Genomic DNA, 22336 nt, shown 5'->3' with positions numbered 1-22336 from the left:
CCGGGACAAGCCTCATGTCTTAACTTTGCTTCGTTAAGGAGATATGACGATTCGAATATGCCTCTCATTACAGAAATGCAGCGATGATTTTGAACAAGCTCTCCATTGACTTTATATGGAGAGTTTTGTGACCTTGTGTTGGTCTGAGGAGATTTGCCAAAATTCTATAAATCCCACAACAATGATAGTGACATTTTCTGAAAGCCAGCAAAAATACCTACGTTTTGATGTATAATTTGTGGAAGTTGAGTGAAAATTGAGCAAGTAGCAAGAAGTTGTTCGGACATGAAGTGAAAATTGCAAAACCTTCAGTGACACACTGGAAGCCAAGAGCATAGCAACCATAACAACGCATGTATTTTGTGAAAAATCACAATTTTGCAACTGAAAACTTTAAGAGGCATAAAAGTAAAACGGTAAAAGATTTGAAAAAGCTGAATCATACATGAATAGCCCAATAATTTGTGAACATTTTAAAGTTTGAATGGTTTTTCTAGGCGAAAGTATGAGGAAGTAGTTAAGTTTCAAAAACAAGCAAAATTTAGCAGAATTTTGGAAGTTTTCCATTCATTTCAATGGGACAAATTAAAGGAAAAAAGCTTAATATTTTAAAAAGTATAATAGCAAAAAATAGCAAAAATCATAGCGCAAATTAGCAGAAATAGCAGAATAGTTTAAAATTTGAACGGTGAAAATAGCACAAAAATTGTGGAAGTAGTTAAAGGACGAAAAACGAGCAACTTGAAGAATAATAATAACTAGAAAAATTTGCATTTCCTGCGAAAATGCAGTGTGGATGCTTAAAGCTGAAGCTGTCTGCAAAAAGTAGCTGAAAAAGCTGAAAAGTTGCAGAAATTGTAAAAACTTTGCAGAAGCAAAAGAACCTTGCTAAAATGTAATAACTTAGCAGAACTGCAATCACTTAGAGGAAACTGTAAAGCTGAAGCTGTCTGCTGAAAATAGTTGAAAATAGCTGAAGAAGCTGAAGAAATCAAAGTCAGTGTTTAAAAAGTTGCTGAAATTTTAATAACTTTGCAGAACAATATCAAGTTAAGAAAAATGTAATAACTTAGCAGAAATGCAATAATTTAGAATAACATAACTTAACATAACATAACAAACAAAAGTAGTGTAACCTAGCAGGAATAATATAATTTAGTAGAAAATTAAAAACTTGGCAGAAATATTACAACTTATCAGAACTGCTAGAAATTTGCAGAAATGTAATAATTAGGCAAAACTGTCAACAGATAACAGCTGAAAATGCTGAAGTAACCTCAAAGTTACTTGTTTAACTGTGAAAAATTACCAAAAACATTAGAAAAGGAAGAAAACGTGCCGGCAGATAAACTAATGTGGAACAAAACCAAGGTAAAATTGCGAGTTTGCACAGCTGGTGAAATCTAAAAATGGCAAAAAAACATAACAAAGGCAAGACCCACACAAACAACATTTAGGTAATAAATGCACAAGATGCTGCGGTCAGAAATTAAAACACCCAAAAATAATGTTATTGAAATGCCAAAAAGTGGCAGAAAGTTTAGAAAGTAGAAAACCAGTAGTAGAAAAGTAGAACATTCAAATATTTTTAGAAACATATGATACAAAATATTTACTCAGTTGTTTCCAATGATTACAATAATGGCATAAAGAAATAAAAATACCATTTGGAACAAACAGAAAAATATTAATAGAAAATGCAAATCAAATTGATCTAAAATCTATACAAACAATTGAAGCATCTGTTGGAATTGTGAACATATCCTTGTTTGCCATGTTTATGTTTATGGCCCTAAGATGCGCAGACACATGATAGGCTATTAACTGCAAAAATATACACATATATAGCAAGTGAGAGACAAAAATATATCCTCTGATTTGCTGGAGTTTTGTGTAAATACCATTTGGCAAGGATAAACAACATGTTCCTATGCCACATTAAAATTTTCATAAGCTTAATTTTTTCAATTAGTTTACAGTTTCCTGATTTGATGATAAATATGGTACCAATCTACAAAATACTGTCAAAATGAAGTCCACATTGTGATATATTTGAGGTGTGGAGAGTCACACAGCTGAACAATCGATTTGCATATTTAAAGAAACAAGGATCAAATAAAGAACATTGTTGTGGAATAAATTACAGTGAAAAATAATCACTGCTTTGCGTTAGAGAGTGACTTATGATGAGGTATTAATTGGCTTAACTTTACCTCTAACAGCTTTTCACATAGTGCTGTGACCAGGGTGAAATCCATCATAAAGTAACTGTAAACAGTAGAACCATTAGCATGAATGTCATGGTTCTACTCTGATCAAAACTCAAGTCAGCTGTTTGACCTGATATAAAATGATAAAGAGGAACACATATAAATGACCTTTATGAACTTTTCAAAATGACTTTATATGTCTGACCCATTATCTATACATATTACAGCAGCGGTCCCCAACCCCCGGGCCTCGGACCGGTACCGGTCCGTGAGTCGTTTGGTACCGGGCCGCGAGAGATGAGGCTCAGGTGTGAAATGTATAGTTTTCAGGGTTTTTATCGGTTTTCAGCGTTATTTTGTTATCGTTTTTATCGTTTACTTGGTTTTCCTGGGTCTTTTCACGTGTGTTATGAATAAATTTTCTTTTTTTCAGTACCGGTACTAGTTTTATTTTGTTATATTTATCCGCGACACCTTAAAGGCCGGTCCATGAAAATATTGTCGGGCATAAACCGGTCCGTGGCGCAAAAAAGGTTGGGGACTGCTGTATTAGAGCAGATGTGGAAAACCACTGTTAGACCTACTCTATACTAATGTAGTTACTGACACCCCATACTAAGGCAGGATTCATACAAACACACATTATTTATTCTCTTAAACACTTTCTTTTTTCACATTTTGAGATTGTGTAATTTCTAAAAAGAATACATGTAATGGTTCAATAGATATAGTTATTTAAATGTCCATAATAATCACATGATCATTTTTGTACATCCTACAATCCAGGATTTAGAGCTGTGTGTCTGTATGAATTCAGCTTGCTATACTTATAGACTTAGATATATTAATCCACTATTTACCCAAACAAGTTACATTGTTTGGGTAAATAGATTGGGTTTGTTCTACAAAATAATTATTCAACAATAAAAAAAAACACAAAAAAAATCTGCACATTAATCCAGAGTTCAGTTTCATATGTCTGATATTGTTAGTTAAATCTGATGACACAAACACAGTCAATAATTCATTGCTAGTGTGACATGTGGTCCTTTTTGCCTTTGACCAATGATATGCTGGGTACTTGGACCAGTTTAGTATTTGCTGTCACAGAGGAATGTTAACCAGAAATCCAGAAGATAAAACTTAAAAAAAATATGTTAATTGCAAACATGTTTTTGCTTAGTAAAAGGATTGAAATTACATGGAAACTGTCACCTTAAAGCCTCATTGTAAATATCATCACAAACAGATGTTTTCCACACAGTTAACAAAGCTCCACCACATCCGATCAGTGCACATAAATCTAAAAGAAAACAAAAACAAATAAAATAAAATAAAAAAAATTAACACAAGGGAAGACTTTTGATTTAATAACTAAGCTTAAAACAAGTGTTACCTTTGAATATTTGTGGGAAAAATCTGATGCTACCCCAAGAATACAAAGCCACACTGGAAACGATGACAGGCTTGCAGCCCTGTGTCTTCCTGGAGTGAGGTGCCTGATCAGTAGCAGTGAGTTGACAGAAGTTGGTGTCTGTAAGAGTGGCCAAACACTGATACTCTGTCCACTTGAGTAGAGTCTAAGAAGCTGGAATGCAGGCACACTGGACGAGCTTGTTCTAAAAAATACAGAAAAAGGAACATTTTATTTGTGTTAAGGCCTAAAAACTACAAATAAGTTATACAATGAACAATGTTGAAATACCTTATAGGTGCTGCAGGCCACATAACCAGAATCCAGAGCAATCTCACAGTCACATGATGGTGAGGAAAGACATGAGCTCTGCAATGAGGTTTGAATGTCTCAGTTGGGACACTGAAGAACTCAGAAGACAGCAATACCTGCACAGAGAGACAGAGTAGAAAAAGCATAGATTTGTAATCCGTAATGTGAATTAAAACTCAAAAAGTGTCAACAAGTATAATCATTTGAGTGTGGAATTATTTATGCACTAAACAGGATTTAAATTAATTAATTGAATTAAAAACACTGCCATTTTTTATCAAAGATAAAGAATCATACCTCTCTCTGCTCTGAGGATCACTGAGCATCTCTGACAGGAAATAGTTTCCTCAGTAGGAGTCATCATTCATGGTCTCAGAGGTGTGTAGTGTGGCAGCATCATGACGGTCTCCAGATCAGGCAGGAGGTCAGGTGATGGGTGTGTCATCTTCTCCATTGAAGACACACTGGTATAGCAGTTCATAAAACAGCAGTCTCTGTGTGGCATGTGGTTATCTGTGCAGTCCAGCACTGATGGATCAGGTTTGGCTTAGCAGTTCATGAAGATGGTGTTAAGATGTTGTTGTTTCAGCTGAGGATGGTGAAGTTTGAAGGTTTTCCCACAAAGGAAACAGGACTGTGTGTGCCCTGTCTGAAAAAAATACATCTACAAAACATACAGTGCTTTTAACACCACCCACCCACCCTCCCCACCCACCCATCTCTGCCCCCAAGTGTCTATATAATGCTGGTATGGGGTGTCAGTTACTAAATCTAATTAGTGCGTCAGAAAGCGGGGGCTACACCTAAAGCCCCCGCTTTCTGATGTCTTTGTTTATTATCAGCTTTTTCCAGCTGCTCAGAGAATTCTGACTTGGCCTTTATCCACCCAAACCCAAACCCACCCAGATAAAGGCCAAGTCAGAAAATGGATGCAGAAACTTTCCATGTACTTCTAAATCAGTTTTTATACAAATTCTGTAAGCTGTAAAAATGTTTTTCTCTACATAATGTATAATTATAGACATCTCTGTTAGCCTGAAGATAGTTTAAAACTTTAAAAAAAATTTACCTGTAAAACATGATAAGCAAAACCTCATTCATCCCAAAAACATTTGATTCTACAAAATTTACTATAATCAAGAAAATATAATTGTCTGTATTTATTCATGTGACCCATAATAAATACCTGCATTTATCTGGGATTTATTTATTTACTATTTCATATTTGAAAGCATCTTTGAGGGGAAGATCTCGTTTGTTGAGATACATACGTCAGAGTAAAAAAAGTATCAAAAAAGGAGATAACAATTAACATCCATGAAAAAATGTATAAGTAGATTTAGTCATTTAAAACATGAGAATAAAAAATAAATTATGTCCGTTTAATGAAGTATATTTCAGATCTGAGGTGCATGATAACAGAAAGCAGATCTCCCGGCTCTGCATGAAGTACAGCCATGATTTGGTGAAATGATTAATAACATTGCAATAAGAAAGGGTCTTCTTACAGACAGAGTAGGGAAGACAATTTTTTCCAATGAAAAATATTTTTCATACTCTACAATCAGTAAACTCTGTAACAAACATGATCTGTAATTGTTTCAAAACTCACCAGAAGCCTTCATGATTGGCTCAAGGACAGGACACAAAACACAGGGTTGTGGTAACTGTAGTATGATCTCAGAACACCTGAATGACGACATAGCTGTGGCTGAGAAATAAAAATGAGGTCAAGCAGGGTGTTCTTGTCTGTAGTGGCAGAAGTGATCAGCTGTGAATACCCTCTCGACTGAAACTGCTCCAGAATCTGTTTTCTTCCACTCTGCAACTGGTTTTCATTAAAATCTCCACACACAATGATTGGGTGACAGTCCATTATTTCAAGTGAATCTAAAAGACTTACCAGGTTTTGCATGAACGGTGTCAAACTGTAGTCAGGAGGTCTGTACACAACAGCAATGAGTGCAGGGAATGGAGCCTGAACCTTCAACACTAAAAACTCAAGATCAGTGACATTATGCAGATACTGTTTTACCTGAACCTGAAAATGATTCCTCAAATACACAACAACTCCACCACCACTTCTGCTGGCCATGTGAGGAAAGTTTGTGTAGGACACATGTCTGTTGCGTTTGAACATGGTGTAGCCATCCAAATGAAGACTGTCTGCAACAAAGGAGCCTTGGAGGTGAGACTCTGTGAGACACAAAACATCTGCTAAACACATTTCATGATGACTCTTGATGTCACTGATGTGAGATGGCAAACCCTCCGTATTGTGATGGATCAGTGTAAGAGTGTCAAGTCTGTTGGCTGTTTCTCTGACCTGAAGAAGAGGCATCATTTCCTCAACACTGGCTTGTCTCATGGTTTGGAGCGCTGCAGTTACCTCGGGATTGGCGTAAATCTTTTTCTCATCCAAGTCCTGTAAATACAGTCCACTGAGAGACGTCACCCTGCTGAGAGCAACATAAGCCATACCTGGTTCAAAAATGTTCTTCATTGAAACTACAGCTGTCTGTGTTGTAAGACCCTGAGTTTTGTGAATTGTGCAGGCGAATGCTAGCTTTACAGGAAACTGTCTGCGTACCGCTCCTTTAAACTTCAGACTCTCCTCTGCTCTCTCAATGTAAACCAGATCATCAGATGCTGCATTAGCACTGCGGTTGTGTCTCATAGGCTGCCGGTTGTCCATCCTGAGCCCCAGTTTAATTATGTGTCCATCATTTTCAGATCTCACCACCTTTACCAGTATACCAAAAGCACCGTTGACCAAACCGTTTAGTGTGTCCAAGTTTCTGGTCAGCATAACTCGAGCTCCTTCAGCAACATTCAGAGTGTCAGGTAAATCATTTCTCCCACCTGTAAATGGTTTGTCTCTTCGTTCCATTCTGCCTGTACGTTTATCCTTCTGGAAATCGTCTGCAGTGATGATTATGATGTTTGAATGAAGCTTCTTCAGGGTATCTGTGTTATGGGATTCCACATTCTTGTTGGTGGCATAAATGTGTAAGACCTCAGTTGGACATTCTTCTGGTGCAGTCACAGCCTGTGACAACAAATCTCTGTCGCACTGAGAAAGTTCATCCGTCTTTTCTTTCACTCTAATCCTGTTCAGCATCTCTGCAAAGGCCACATCATCTTTCTGACGCATAATCTCGGTTAGAGTGATCATCTGAAAATGTTCCTGCCATAGGTCAATCTGTTCTGGATCGTAAACGCAGAGAGGTTTAGACTGTCGCACTGGTGGCAGCTGGTAAAAATCTCCAACAGCTAAAACTGACATTCCACCAAAAGGTCTCTGAGTGCCTTTGATTTGTTTCAGTCTTGCATCCACATAGGCAAAAAGGGGTTTTGAAACCATTGAAATCTCATCAATAACAATAATTTCTGCATTCATCAGCTCAGATCTGACTTCATCCAGTTGGTTACCAAGTCCTTGAATGGGTGGTTTCAGACTCCTGGGTAGTTTCAGTAGAGAATGTAATGTAGAGCCATTGATAGAAAAAGCTGCTGTCCCGGTAAATGAAGTCAGTAAAACAGTTGGATTTGATATGTCAGCTTCTTCTGCATTAGCAGGCAGTCTGCTCAGGATCTTTGATGCTTCAGAGTGAATACACTTAATCAGATGTGACTTTCCAGTTCCTGCACCACCGTTGATATAGAAGAAAAATGGATCTGGGTTCAAACCACAAACTCGCTGAATACACCAGTCTCTTATGGCATAGAACACGCAGGCCTGCTTCTGGTTCAGATTCTGATACATTACACGTACCACGGCTGGATCGACTGCAGGTTGTTCTCTGATGGCTCTGATCTCTGTTACAGCATCAGACTGACGACTGTAGTCGGGGACATTCTCCTGTTCGTTCTCATCATCAGAATGTCTCTCAGGAAGATTCTCATCACATTGCAGCCTCACAACTTCAGATTCAGGAGCCAGATTACACCATTCATCGATCACAACATCCCTATTTTGTTCAAACTCTTCCAGTGCACTCTCAATATCCTCAGAGTTCTTCTCATACTTGTCTTTATTTCTCTTCACAATCCGTTTCACAGACTCACTGTGGTCTGAACATGGAAGTCGCACAAAACCTGAGTTGTAGAAGGACTGATAGGTTTGGAAACATTGTGGTTTCAGTTCCTGCTCTGATCTGTGTGGAAGGTAAAGTCTCAACAGTCGACCATAATATTGCTCAGGATCTTTTTCCTGTGAACAGTGGTAATATCTGATTATAGCTGGTTTATCATTCTTTCGCCTTTGTACAAATCCAAGCTGGTTTAGAAGAGGAAGCACATCTTTTCCTTCATTTGGACCACTCACCAACCTGCACAAGGCAGCAAAATCAGCCAGTGACATTTCCTCATATTCTGGGGTCTCAGGTCTGCATTTGTATTTATCACTCAAACTTGTCATCCAAATATTACAACTGTCATGTGTTGTGGTTTCCAGGAAGCTCATGGGCCGACTCATTTTTACCGGGTTATCATCTGTTGGTACAAATACAACACTGCGGGAACATTTTTTCATTTTTAGGCCACAGACTCGAGTCACACACTCCTGTGCACTGATCTCTCTCTTTTTTGAGTAAGCCTGCATCACAGCTCTCATTTCATCACATTCATTGACCATGTTGTTTCCAGAGTTATCAATAACTGTCTTCAGGTATTCAGAGAGGCCAGATTCTTTCTTCGTTATATATTTACAGAGGTATTCTACACATGAATAGGCATTCAAAATGAATGAGACATCTAAATTAGAGTTCCAGGCTTCAAGCAGGTGTGGGTTGTAATTGTTGATCCAACAGTCCTTTGGGTCACGTTTCAGAATCAGACCTGTTTTCTTGTTTATGTTCTGGAGGCATTGTTCATACTCATTCATTGTCAAGTTGCATCGTGACAGAATCTGCTCTATGGTGAGGGAAGCAGCTTCAGGTTCCTTCAGCAGGTTCAACAAAGGTCTGAGTTTGGCTTTTGCAGCTTCAGTGTCTGAATCCTCATCCTGTCTCACAATCATTGTTCTTGTGGATGGTGGTTTTGGAAACCCAAATCTACAACCAGAGTTCACACTCTTAAAGCATGTTTTTGTGTGGTTTTTGCTGTGCTTTTGTAGTTCAGTGACTTTTTTGTGCAGTTCAGGTTGCTTTTCTGGATCAGGGAGTTGAGCTGAGATGTATCTGTCCACAAAGTCACAGACAGTTTGGTCGTCATCCACATCTGCTTCTACCTTTTCTCGAATCCACAGCAACATGTGTATATGCGGACTACCTCTGTGCTGGAACTCAACTCTGTAAAAGTAATCAATGATCTCACCAAGGGGCTGTGCAGGAGAAAAAAGCAAATCTCTGAACAAAGCCTCAACACGCTTATCAAACATCCGCATGGTGGTTACTGGATTTGATCTTAGAATTTCACACTTTTCTGACCAGTCCAGGGCTTCAAAATCAACCTCTTCACCTTGCTGTCTCTTTATTGCTTGAATCACTTCAGGCCATCTCATCTCAGCAGCAGAGAAAGTGACAAAGAACTGAGGTGTTCCTATTTGACGAATCATACTGAATAAATCTTTGGTAGTTTTCTGCCAGTAAGCTGGAGTTCCTCTGAGTGGCTGCATAAATCTGATTGCATCTTTATTTCTTACCAGCTTCTCTACTTCTGTCTTACTTTGTAACATTCCTGATGTGATTTTGCGTCCATCTTTGGTCATAGTTTTACCTTTCCTTAGCTGTATTGTCATGCTGGAATTAGCCAAATGTATTTCAGTGACAAACTGTGAGAAAAACAGGTAATTTGTGTCTTTAGCAAATCTTGCATCAATGTTGAAAAGCCTTGACTTGAAGTAAGCACTTGGTGTGAGTTTAAGAAGTCTCTTTTCATCCAGTGTATTCTGACCAGTAGGAAACTGCACAGGAAATGCCATGGCTTCCAAATGAGGAGTTCTGAAGAAGCTAACAGGATTGTTTCTTTCTGCAGGAGCCACACAATATGTGTTATCACTGAAACAGAGAATCTCTTCTGAAATGTCAACAGGCTGCAGACAACTTTCTAGAGCAAAACCTCCATTGTTCAAATCACTTTCTGGTTCATCTGGATTTTGTTCCTCTGGTTGTTCATCACAGGATTGCATATTAATAGCTTGTTCACTTTCAGACTCACTTTCGCACAAAAGGGCATCTTTTTCATAGTTGTCAATTTCCATTAAATCTGCTTCATCATAATCATCACTTCCCATGCTGGCTTCATCACTGCTGTCATCATCAGGTAATGTTGGATCACAAAGCAATGCATCATCTCTGATAACAATATCTGTGTACTGTGGGTGACTCTGTTTCAGTTTACGCAGGGCTTCGATCAGTTTAGACCAGGTGACAGTCTGGAACAGCTGATGGCCTTTGTAGCACAGTCGTCTTTTCAATTTCACCCTCATGATCTGTGATTGGCTTCTGAGCCGAGGTAGATAGTCAACTGTTTGTTGGACTTCAGATGGTACACACACCACATTACCACGTATGAGTCTTTGTCTGCCCTTTGGAAGAGGAATAATCTTTGCAAATGGTATGCATTTGGCAATCAGATGTCTCTCCAGAATGTTGAGATCACACAGTTCAGCTGGAATATCCTGCAGTTCTAAACCGTTGACAGCAGCAAGCCTGGGCATGCATCCACTTTTGAGGGAACTGTGACACGTGTGACAGATATACTCTTTTTTTCTCTCAACAGGAAAGCTGCAGTGATCATTACATGCTTCATCACACACATGAACAAATTTACCAGTTAGACACTGCTGAGCTACAGTTTGGTGTTTTGAGTAATTTTCTCTTTTGCAGATTTTCACCTGATTAGGAAAAGAAGCTTTTAGACAAACAGTACAAACATAAGATGGTGCTGATTTAATGTTGGATCTGAAACGAGATATGGCCTCATTCATTAAACTGTTATCTGGATGACACTGTAAACTTTCAGCTGGTCGATGCATCTGACGATATTTTCTTTTTATGTTCATTGCACATCTGATATTATGCATCTGTCTAAAAGAAAAACCGTTCCAATATTTTACTCTCATTCGTTCTCTCATATTCTCTTTGTGTTGTTGCTGAAATTGTCTCTCTTCTCCATAACGTTTAGTGATGTAACATTTTTTTTTCTGTCTAAATTCTACACTTTCTTTATATAGGTTAGAAACATATGACCTCATGTAAGCTTTATGTTTCTCTCTGAATTCGGCACAAGTTCTGTATGTTCTTGTTATTCGTTCCTTCTGCTTTTCTCGGAACACGGGAGATTCTCTGTATGTTCTTGTTATTCGTTCCTTCTGCTTTTCTCGGAACACGGGAGATTCTCTGTATGTTCTTGTTATTCGTTCCTTCTGCTTTTCTCGGAACACGGGAGATTCTCTGTATGTTCTTGTTATTCGTTCCTTCTGCTTTTCTCGGAACACGGGAGATTCTCTGTATGTTCTTGTTATTCGTTCCTTCTGCTTTTCTCGGAACACGGGAGATTCTCTGTATGTTCTTGTTATTCGTTCCTTCTGCTTTTCTCTGAATAAAGAATCTTCTTTATACATCCTTATGACACGTTCTCTTTTTCTCTCTCTAATTTTAGCACTTTCTCTATAGATCCTTCTCATTTGCGCCTTCTGTTTTTCCTTAAAATCATCTCTTTCCTTATAGATCTTTCTCAAATGTTCCCTCTGTTTCTCTCTATATATAGGATTTAGCTTATATAGATTACTTTTGTACACAGTCTTCTTTTGTCTGTGATCAGGATCCTTTCTTTTTGGTAGTTTTTGTTGGGCCAATGATCTTCTCCTCATTTTTTTCCTTCCCTGTTTACTATATTTCAGCAGTTTATGTGAAAGTTCCTGTGTTGTCTTTGTTGAACAGCGGTTGGCAGCGGTTGGATCCTTCTGAGGAACAGAATCTGATGTTACCTGAGTGTCTCTCACAGAAGATGCAGAGGTTTCTATTTCTAAATAATCAGAATTGTTCAGCTCAGCAGCTGGCTCATTTGAATAATCCCCTCTGGATGACATCACTTCAGTAGCTAAAGTGTCGGCCACAGTTTTCTGTGTCTGCTCAGTGGACTTTGGGGTTTCAAATTCAGGTTCATTTAAAGCTGGTGCTGAAACAGTTGTAGCTGTTTGTCTGTTTTCATCAGCATTTCTTTGGTCAGCAGCGTTTTCACTGTGGAACTCAACAGGCTGTAGCTCATAAGCACAGGTTGGTGCGATGCTACACATTCGGTACAAACGTTTGATCCTGTCAATCATGTCGTTAAGACGTGTGAATTTTAACATAACTGCAGTTCCACCACTTACACTTAGCGACAATGGCATTCCTGTAGACTTACGTGGGTGAGGGTCAAAGTATGCGTATTCACCTGAAGTCAGCCTGGAAACTGCGATGGCTGTTCCTCCCATGACTAGCAAAGCGTAGCGAAACTCTGAAGCCAAACGCTGTAGTCCCTGTTCAAGGCTCGGAAGATGATCTGTACCGTCAAATGTGCCATAATGAGCAAACTGAGACATGTCGACTTGATACTCGTGTCTGCGGCTGATGATCACAGTGGGAAGTTCATCACAGGCTAGAAACACGCTGTTCACAAACCTCTTTCTGGCATCTGAATACACGGCATGGCCTTTGTCCAACACACGGTTGAGATCTGCTCTGGTAATGAATTCATCCTCGTGTAAGAATGACAGGAAAACCAAACTGTTCGCCATGCATTGCTGATTCCGGTACTTTCCATACTTAGCATTGGCCTGGCTTCGAGACGCACAGATGCTACTCACTCGTGGACGACTTTCACTGTTTGTAACCTGTACATGAGACGGTCCTGGAGCTTCTCCATCATGCTGCGTTTGCACAGTTAGCTGGGGTTCAGTCTGGATTACCTGCTGTACTTTAGCATTTGGCACAGATGATGAGCAAACACCTCTCTTTACCACATCTGCATAAGACACTGCGGCCGTCTGAACGCTGAGCTGCACTTCTGGACTGGGAATACTTGTAACAGACACCTTTACCTGCTCACCGGTCTGAGAAAGATTTACCTGTTCCTTCTGCTTTTGCCATCTAAGCTTCTGGGACTGTGACCTTTGACCTTTCCTTGGCATTTTGTGCAAGTACAAACTGGACCTTATATGTATTTATACACAAATGTATACAAAACTCAACCTGTAAACACTGAAAAACTCCTCAAGTTTCTATTAAATGGATCAACTATACAAATGGTAAAGTGTTCTTATGACCGTTTAATTGATGTAAAAGGCTGGCTTAAATACAAACTCAATATAAAAGTTATTGAAAGATCCTTAAAAACGTTTTATTGTAGCTTTTTCAACAACTGTATATTATTACTTCTTTTTTTTAACCAGACTGGTTAATGAATAGGTCTATACTTCTGTGAAGTAATATGCAGAATAAATCTCAACAATCAACAGGCTATAATAAAACTCTTAGCTTTGAAGTAGACTTTGTGTAAATCTTTGAGATATCTAAAATCTAAAGCAAATATAAGGAGCTGTGGTGGTGTGGTGATCAGATGACAGGCGATGAGGATTCTTCAGCTGGATGTTCTGCAGCAGTCAGGAAACAGGAAGTCTGGGTCCTCAGGGCAGCTTCTCAATGACAATTGTAACTCAATACTTACACTGAGTAATAGAAATGGGTTTGTCCTTAAATAATATTAGTATAAACTTACTGTAGTCAAATGTTATACTCAATGAAACAGACTTGAAAAATGTATTTGAATCTAATTTAATATTTATGTAAATAGAGCAGTCTGAATGTATATATTACAAAATAACCAGATTGTCTTATTACAAATAAACCTTTAAGAGGTGTATATTTTATATAATTTATCAAAGCAATTGCACCTGTAAGCCAATCAATGTTTATTCCAAAGTGTAATGCAAAATTAAAATGACAAATGTAGGGCTGTGTAAGTAGTTTCTACAGTGACTTCTACTGTACTGTATATTCAACTTCTTACTTGTAATTTCCAGTAAAATGAGTGGATATGAGAGAGTTTAACGACAGGAAAGAAGGAGCAGTGAGAGCAGAGATCTCTCAGATTTCTGAAAACAGATCGTCGAAGTTGCGGTAACTTCAATTTCCAAAAACTTGGTTTGTTGTCAACCTTGGTTTGTTGTCAAACTTGGTTTCTTGTCAAACTAGGGCTTATGCTTGTCAAAATTAGATAGAGTACATGGCGGAGAATGGATAGAAGATAGAATGGCTTGTCAAAAAAGATGGAGCAGGGAGAGGGAGAGTGATAGGACAGACTGAATTTGCTTGTTAATGGCTTGTTAATGATAGAGGGAGAGGGTTTTCTGCAGCAGGTCACCTGTAAGACAGAAAGAAAGTGGAATTAGACACACTTCCAATAAACCTGGCTTTACCGTATTTTTCAGACTATAAGGCACATTTAAAAGCCTTTAATTTTCTCAAAAATAGACAGTGCACCTTCTGTATGGTTGTGCTTACTGATTTCAAACCAATTCTATGTGGTACACGGCACTCTGTCAAATGTTTTAGTATGACTTTGGTAAGCTACAAAGCAGCACCACTTGATGTATTGTCGGAGCATGGCTTTTCTTTTTTTTTTTCTTCTTTTTTTCTAAGGAGCATGGCTAACATAGTCAGCACCCTCATAGAGTAATTCGTACTGTGCTTCAACATAATATGGTGTGTGTGTGTATAAGGGCCTGGCACCTGTTGAGAGCCATGCTTATGAAGCAGATTTCAAACTGATCAATCCACATTCATCAGTCCATAAATCCTGAAAAGTGAGTGTATTGTTCTGTATTTTATGTCTTACAACTGAAAAATTTTGAGAGTTATTGTAAATGAGTTGAATAAAGTTTGACTTATCTGTTTTGTTTGGCTTAATGTGCCTTAGAATTTAGTGCGCCTTACAGTCCGAAAAATACAGAACATATATATCATTACACACTGAAGAGTCGTACAGTACATTATTAGATTCAACTGAATGAAAATGTTTATCATATGGTGGTGGAACATTTCTAAGGACATTTTTGCATTCTATTAACACAATAAAAACAAACACAGTCTGTAAACCAAGATGTGGTGCTACAGTAACTTACTATAAACATTATATGGTCAAGCTAAACCCACACAATGAAGTCAGAGCAGACAGTTTCAGACCACCTGCTTTAAACACGTCACAGCACTCAACTCACATGATCCTAAATGCCCAAAGGTCTCAAATTCCCGTTTCTGTGTGTACTTACCTGGTTCAACAGTATATCATAATGTCTGGGGAGCCGTTAACATAAAAGTAAAAAATAATTTACTCAGTATGACTTTTGGCAAAATGAAAAATTTGGAGACAGATGACTCCTAAACAGCAGTTTCTACATTTTTCAGTCAAATATGGGGCATGTTTAATACACACTCCACTAAATCTACAATAAACTTAGCATGGCCGATATTAGGGCCTAATTAAAAATGTACTATGATGATAAGAGAGATCTGTAAGTCTGGAAATGTTTACACAGACTTTTCTACGATCTGATTATTCCCAAGAGCTGTGCTGACTCACTCAACTAAACTGAATGTCCTATAATGAGAAACATTTCCCAGCACTGTACCTCAGACAAACCTTTACTTACCAGACTGGAGACGATCAGATCAGCAGTCTAGAGAAAGGAAACAATTAATCAGATCACTGTTTGATGATTCAGACTGTTGAGCCTCTTCACACACAATCCAATTTACTGTGACATAAATTAACTAGTAAAATTCTTAATTTATTTAAGGCTTTATGAGCTTAATGTAGTCTAAAGAGGAGATAAATGAACTGCAGCGTCTCACATGGCTGTAGCAAGTGTAATAAAAGCATTCATTACTACAGAAATATAAAGAATAGCCACCAATATTTGTTGGCACAAGTGCAGGATATACCAAATATTTCCTACACAGAAGCTTTGTGGCTCCAACATTTTCTACAACAGGTCAGTACTACTAAAGTGTGAAAGCCAAAACTTTTAAAAATGTTAGATACAAAATAATTATATAAATCAGAAGCAACAGAAAACCTCGTCATGTCTGATATGAATATGTAAATCTTAAAATAGTTTTAAATATTGACATGTTACAATAGCAGAGGTGCACCATGTTTTGTAATTAAAATTAAATGTCTTAAATTTTTACACTAAAAAGTCCTTTCATTATACCTGTTGCTAGGAATATTTATGTATTTTGCAGTGTACCTTTTTGGCAACTTTTCTATTAAATTTTAAAACACATTATATTCACCAAATAAGTGATAAACTAATTAGACACACTGGCTGTAATGTACCTAACAATGTCCACTCACACCTCTGGTTTTCTTAGTTTTTCATTATTGCTTAACTGTACAAAATACTTCTACAGTGTTCTGACTTTAATGTAACACATCAGCAGAATTTGAGAGACAATATGAATCAATACCTGTGCAGCTCTTAAGTGTTTGAGCAACCACTTATACTGACTCCCCTAAAACACTTTCATTGTTTTGTCTGCTACTTAAATCCACAAACATAAGGAGAAAATGAACAACTGACATTTAGCTATGTTTGGATTCAATAAGCCATAAGAAATTTAAATCATACATAAATGGGCTATTAAACTTCAGGGACATTTTCAGGGACAGTCAGAGGTCCCGTGTGAGGACTTTGCTGCTACAGGTAATAAATCCTGACTTTGTGTTTTTGCCCATCAGTAAATGGAAACATATCACAAAAAGTCAAACTACTGTATGTAAGTTGTCAAATGTGCTACGCAATGCCAGGTTCATACTGCCTCAGTTACAATCACTGTTTACTTACCAGCAAAGGCAAAACCAAAGATCTCTTTCACTCTGTGTAACAAAAGACAAAGCACAAAAATACAGAATGAGACAACTCAAATCAGCATCACAGTCAATACTGCATCACTCTGTGTAGTACAAAAGATTCAGTACATTCTTTGTTTACCACAGCAACAAACAACTCACCTTTTTCTACACCTTATTAAAGATTACTGTCTTCATTAAGGTAAAATATGGTTTCATCCATTTGTAATAAGCCACACACGTCTCTTAGTTATGTGATAGCTCTATTAGTTTGGTGCTATTAGATAACACAGTAGATTTAATAAGCAATGATTTGCTACACCTAGCTCTGCACACTTTATCAAATTCTGACATCACAATTTCAAAGCATGAACAATCATAAATGAAAGCTTGGATGATATTTTTGTAGGCTTCAACATTTGAGTTCGTCTGCATTCAAATTCTGCTTCCTAAAAATATTATCACCTGCACACAGTATCATTTAATATGCTGTTGTTTTAAATATCTACATATCATATTTATAATATTAATGGTGCACTGCTGCATTTTATTTATTTGAAGGTGGACTTTTTTATATTTCGTTAGTTTTTCACAAAGTGAGAAGTTAAACAGAGCTGCAGGTGTAGGTTTCATTTAAAAAAAAAAAAAAACAACCTGCACAAACAAGTGTTTGTTAAACAGTTCTTAAAATTTAACTAAAAAACTAAAATTACCTAATTAAAAAAAACTTCTTGTTAAGAGATGTTATTATTCTTATATTATGTGTTTCATCCTCACTCTCTCTCTCCCTTCTGTTAATTAACCCACAGCACAAAAACACACCGGTACAGGCACGTGACTCTTTTTCTCCCGGCTTTCAGTCAGAAGCTGTGTCCCAAAATGTCGGCTGCATCCTCCGGAGGCCGCATTTGAAGGCCGATTATGTCACAGCCAGTCGACGAAGGCTGTCTCAAATGCGGCCGACAAATGAGTCCTTCATTTCCCCGAATAAACTTTTAACATATTTTTAGGCGAGAAAGTAGCGGTGTAAATATCTGCTTGGTTTATCAAGACATCGCATATTTGCAAAAGTGTGCCGACGTTTTCAGAGACGTCTGTCACCCACCGGCTCGATGGCAAGCCGGGAGGGGGGTTCAGACCCCCGCTCTTTCGCTACTCAGGTTAAACATGATATACAAGTCACTCTGATAACTTAAAAATGTAATTGTTTGCCTTTTTCTGTGTTTTATTTGTTCTGGAGTAAATCGGTTTGGCTGAGATCAAAGTTATTAGATTATTAGATTAAATAAAGCTTTATTAATCAATCCGGTGGGTTCCTCCGGGATTTTCACACAGCTCAATAAACGTTAAACGGTCGAGAATTTACGCCAGTGTCCTGTTATATTTTAAATAGCAAGGAGCAGACGGCCGAGTTTATTAAACTCCAGAGAGACAGCGGTGACGCAAATCTGAAGGCTAGACCGTCCAGTTTCACAGCCTTCTCGGTCCACGTAGACCGCGAAGGCTGGGTCCTCCGAAAGATGCAGCCGACGTTTTGGGAAACAGCTAATGGCGGTAAAATGGCTCCTTTGAAGTTGCCGACCCTGCTGCTTCAGCAGCTAATCAGTGGTTCTAAAATGACGGCTCATTACCTTACAACCGAAAGAATGAGGCCGTTTTTAACTGACTGATTTGTGAAGAGAATTAACTTCAGCTTCCCTAACAGACTCAGAAACACTAACACACCGAATGAACCAAATACAACACAATAACTGTAATAAACAATCAAATGAACCATATTAATTTCACACTGGGCCTATAGCAGCTAGGCTAGGCGTTAGCACTTAGTGCTAGCATACCAAACACTCCTTTTAAATAGTAAAATTACAACGTTTCACTAAAAAAGCAGCCATTGTGTTACTTTAACATGACTTATACTTCGACTGGCTTCATAAGTCACTAACAACAACTGGGTAAATCCCTCATACAGCTTATAGACATTTCATTTCAGAAAAGAGAGACAGAGAAGCAGCGCTTACCGGTGGGGATCGAGCTGAGAGTGTACGGAGATTCAGGAGTCAGGCAGAGACGTTAAAAAAAGAGGCATTCACGGGTAGTGGGAAACTCCGCAATTACACAAAATTGGCATGGAAAACGTGAAAAATATATGTAAATTTAAATATTATTATACTAGATTTTTTTGCAACAAAAAGCAACTAGCAGAAATTTAATTCTATAAGTTTAATAAATGTTTAAAACAGGATTCTTTGAATTTGAAATAATGGTTAAAAGACATAAATAAACACAAGGTCATTATGTTAAAATGTACTTTATTATGATAGATTTATTTAACTGACTGCAGTAATAAGAACAGTCTTCTGCTGAACACCAACACCAAGGAGCTGGTGTTGGTGATCGCCTAAGCATCCTCACAGTAGGAGCTGCAGAGGTTCATCTCACTCCACTGCAGGACTCAAGAGGTTCAGGAGGTCCCTTAACCACACTGCTATGAGACTTTTTAACAGGGACTCCTGATATGTTCATTGCACATTTGTTTCTTTTATTCTACTACATATTGGTTGTAATCATGAATTCTGAATTGCTTTAAAGCTGAAGCTGTCTGCTAAAACTAGCTGAAAAAGCTGAAAAGTTGCAGAAATTGTAAAAACTTTGTAGAAGCAAAGGAACTTTGCTAAAATGGAATAACTTAGCAGAACTGCAATATCTTAGAGGAAACATAATACTTGGCAGAAATACAATAGCATAGCAGAATTTAGCAGAAATATTGTAACTTACCAGAAACATGATAACTTCTCAAAAATACAAGAATTTAGGAGAAATAGTATAAGATAACAGAAAGAATATATTTAGCCAAAAATACTTAAACATTACAGAAACACTATGATTTAGAAAAATAGTACAACAGAGCAGAAATATTGTGATTTACCAGAGACACTGTGATGAACTATGAATATTGTAATTTTAAATTAAGACTATGTTTTAGCACAAATATTATAATTTGGCAGAAATACTATAATTTAGCAGAAATACTATAATTAATCAGAAATACTACATTTAGCAGAAATACTATATTAAGCACAAATCCTATGAAAAGCAGAAATAGTATGATTAAGCATAAATACTACATTTAGCAGAAATACTATATTAAGCACAAATCTTATAAAAAGCAGAAATACTATATTAAGCACAAATCCTATAAAAGCAGAAATACTATATTAAGCACAAATCTTATAAAATAGCAGAAATAGTATGACTTAGCACAATAGTAATAAGTTAAACAGAAAAATTGGAAAAGCAAAATGGACAGCTGAAAAAATGCTGAACATGCTGAGGGTCCCTCAAATATACTTGTTAAATGAAAAAAAAATCAGCAAAAAAATATATAACAGCCACACAATCACAAATATGTACACATAAGGAAACACACATGCACAGAGAGACACACACACAAGATCCAATTCAGTCAACCAGTCTAAATATATTGAATTTGAATCTTACAATGAGATCATCCCATTAAAAGGCTTTCTCTCTCTCTCTCTCTCTCTCTCTCTCTCTCTGTCACACACACACACACACACACACACACACACACACACACACACACACACACACACACACACACACACACACACACACACACAGGGAGAGAGGACTAAGTTTCTAGGTCAGCCTGGGAACTGCTGAATTTGAATCCACCAATCAGAGAGCCTGTGCACTTTTCCCCACCAAAACAGGTGCATCTGTTTACACACGCAGCAGCACAGAGAGACACAGGATTTTTGCAGTCTATTTCTCATAGTGACGACTCCCTCAAACAAATGACCGTAATTTCCTAACCGTAGGGGCTAGAACGGTCATTCTTACACCGTTTTGTTCAGAAGAGGTGGGGGAATCTTCAAGTGTTGACAATTTAATATTAAAATATGAATTTTTAGAGATATATGACATGGATGACTTGTTGACTTAGAAGCCACGAATTCCCCAATATGCAAATTTGAATGCCTGAGACCACATATGTGATTGGCTGGCTGGGAAGCCGTGCAGGCCCTGATTTGTGGATTTGAATTCCTCAGCCCTCAGATATGATTGGCTGGCTTAGAAGCCATGAAGTCCCCAATATGCAAATTTGAATGCCTCAGGACACATATATGATTGGCTGGGAAACCGTGCAGGACCTGATTTGAAAATTTGAATGTCTAAGTCCTCACAGAGGATTGGCTGCCTGGGGACCAGGCAGAAATATATAGAAATACTATGATTAAGCATAAATACTACATTTAGTAGAAATACTATGTTTTAGCACAAATCCTATAAAAAGCAGAAATACTATAATTTAGCAGAAATACTATATTAAGCACAAATCATATAAAAAGCAGAAATACTATATTAAGCACAAATCCTATAAAAAGCAGAAATACTATATTAAGCACAAATTCTATAAAAAGCAGAAATACTATATTAAGCACAAATTCTATAATAAGCAGAAATACTATATTAAGCACAAATCCTATTAAAAGCAGAAATACTATATTAAGCACAAATCTTATAAAATAGCAGAAACAGTATGATTTAGCACAATAGTAATAAGTTAAACAGAAAAATTGGAAAAGCAAAATGGACAGCTGAAAAAATGCTGAACATGCTGAGGGTCCCTCAAATATACTTGTTAAATGAAAAAATCAGCAAAAAAATGCACAGGGAGAGAGAAGTGAGTTTCTAGGTCAGCCTGGGAGCTGCTGAATTTGAATCCACCAATCAGAGAGCCTGTGTACTTTTTCCCGCCAAAACATGTGCCTCTTTTTACACACACAGCACAGAGAGGCACAGGATTATTGCAGCCTATTTCTCATAGTGAGGACTCCCTCAAACAAATGACCATAATTTCCTAACCATAGGGGCTAGAGCGGTCATTCTTACACCGTTTTGTTCAGAAGAGATGGGGGAATCTTCAAGTGTTGACAATTTATCATTAAAATATGAATTTTTAGAGATATATGACATGGATGACTTGTTGACTTAGAAGCCACGAATTCCCCAATATGCAAATTTGAATACCTGGAGCCCACATACATGATTGGCTGGCTGGGAAGCTGTGCAGGCCCTGATTTGTGGATTTGAATTCCTCAGCCCTCAGATATGATTGGCTGGCTTAGAAGCCATGAAGGCCCCAATATGCAAATTTGAATGCCTCAGGACACATATATGATTGGCTGGGAAACCGTGCAGGCCCTGATTTGAAAATTTGAATGTCTAAGTCCTCACAGAGGATTGGCTGCCTGGGGACCTGGCAGAAATATATAGAAATACTATGATTAAGCATAAATACTACATTTAGTAGAAATACTATGTTTTAGCACAAATACTATAAAAAGCAGAAATACTATAATTTAGCAGAAATACTATATTAAGCACAAATCCTATAAAAAGCAGAAATACTATATTAGGTACAAATCCTATAAAAAGCAGAAATACTATATTAGGCACAAATAGTATAAAAAGCAGAAATACTATAATTTAACAGAAATACTATGTTTGGCACAAATCCTATAAAAATAATAAA

At 37.5% G+C, this 22336-nt stretch overlaps 1 protein-coding gene and 2 long non-coding RNA genes across 8 annotated transcripts in view; 1 reads left to right on the top strand and 2 right to left on the bottom strand.

Moving 5' to 3' along the window:
* The window catches only part of uggt2 (UDP-glucose glycoprotein glucosyltransferase 2), a 197994-nt gene that overhangs the window by 81830 nt on the left and 93828 nt on the right, over positions 1-22336 (top strand). The window lies entirely within an intron of this gene.
* On the bottom strand, positions 2807-4623 carry LOC145421143 (uncharacterized). 2 transcript variants are annotated; one of them, XR_013902450.1, is made up of 3 exons: positions 4234-4623; positions 3916-4052; positions 2807-3829 (listed from the first exon to the last, which is right to left on the bottom strand). It is a non-coding gene; the product is annotated as an uncharacterized LOC145421143 (long non-coding RNA). The 2 variants fall into 2 exon arrangements; XR_013902449.1 differs by having other exon boundaries at positions 2807-4052.
* LOC145421140 (uncharacterized) lies at positions 13175-18773 on the bottom strand. Its single transcript, XR_013902446.1, has 3 exons — positions 16772-18773; positions 15575-15601; positions 13175-14286 (listed from the first exon to the last, which is right to left on the bottom strand). It is a non-coding gene; the product is annotated as an uncharacterized LOC145421140 (long non-coding RNA).

The sequence above is a fragment of the Astatotilapia calliptera genome, chromosome 16 (genome assembly GCF_964374335.1).
Source record: "Astatotilapia calliptera chromosome 16, fAstCal68.1, whole genome shotgun sequence".
Taxonomy (NCBI): domain Eukaryota; kingdom Metazoa; phylum Chordata; class Actinopteri; order Cichliformes; family Cichlidae; genus Astatotilapia; species Astatotilapia calliptera.
This window is presented reverse-complemented; position numbering and strand designations above follow the sequence as displayed.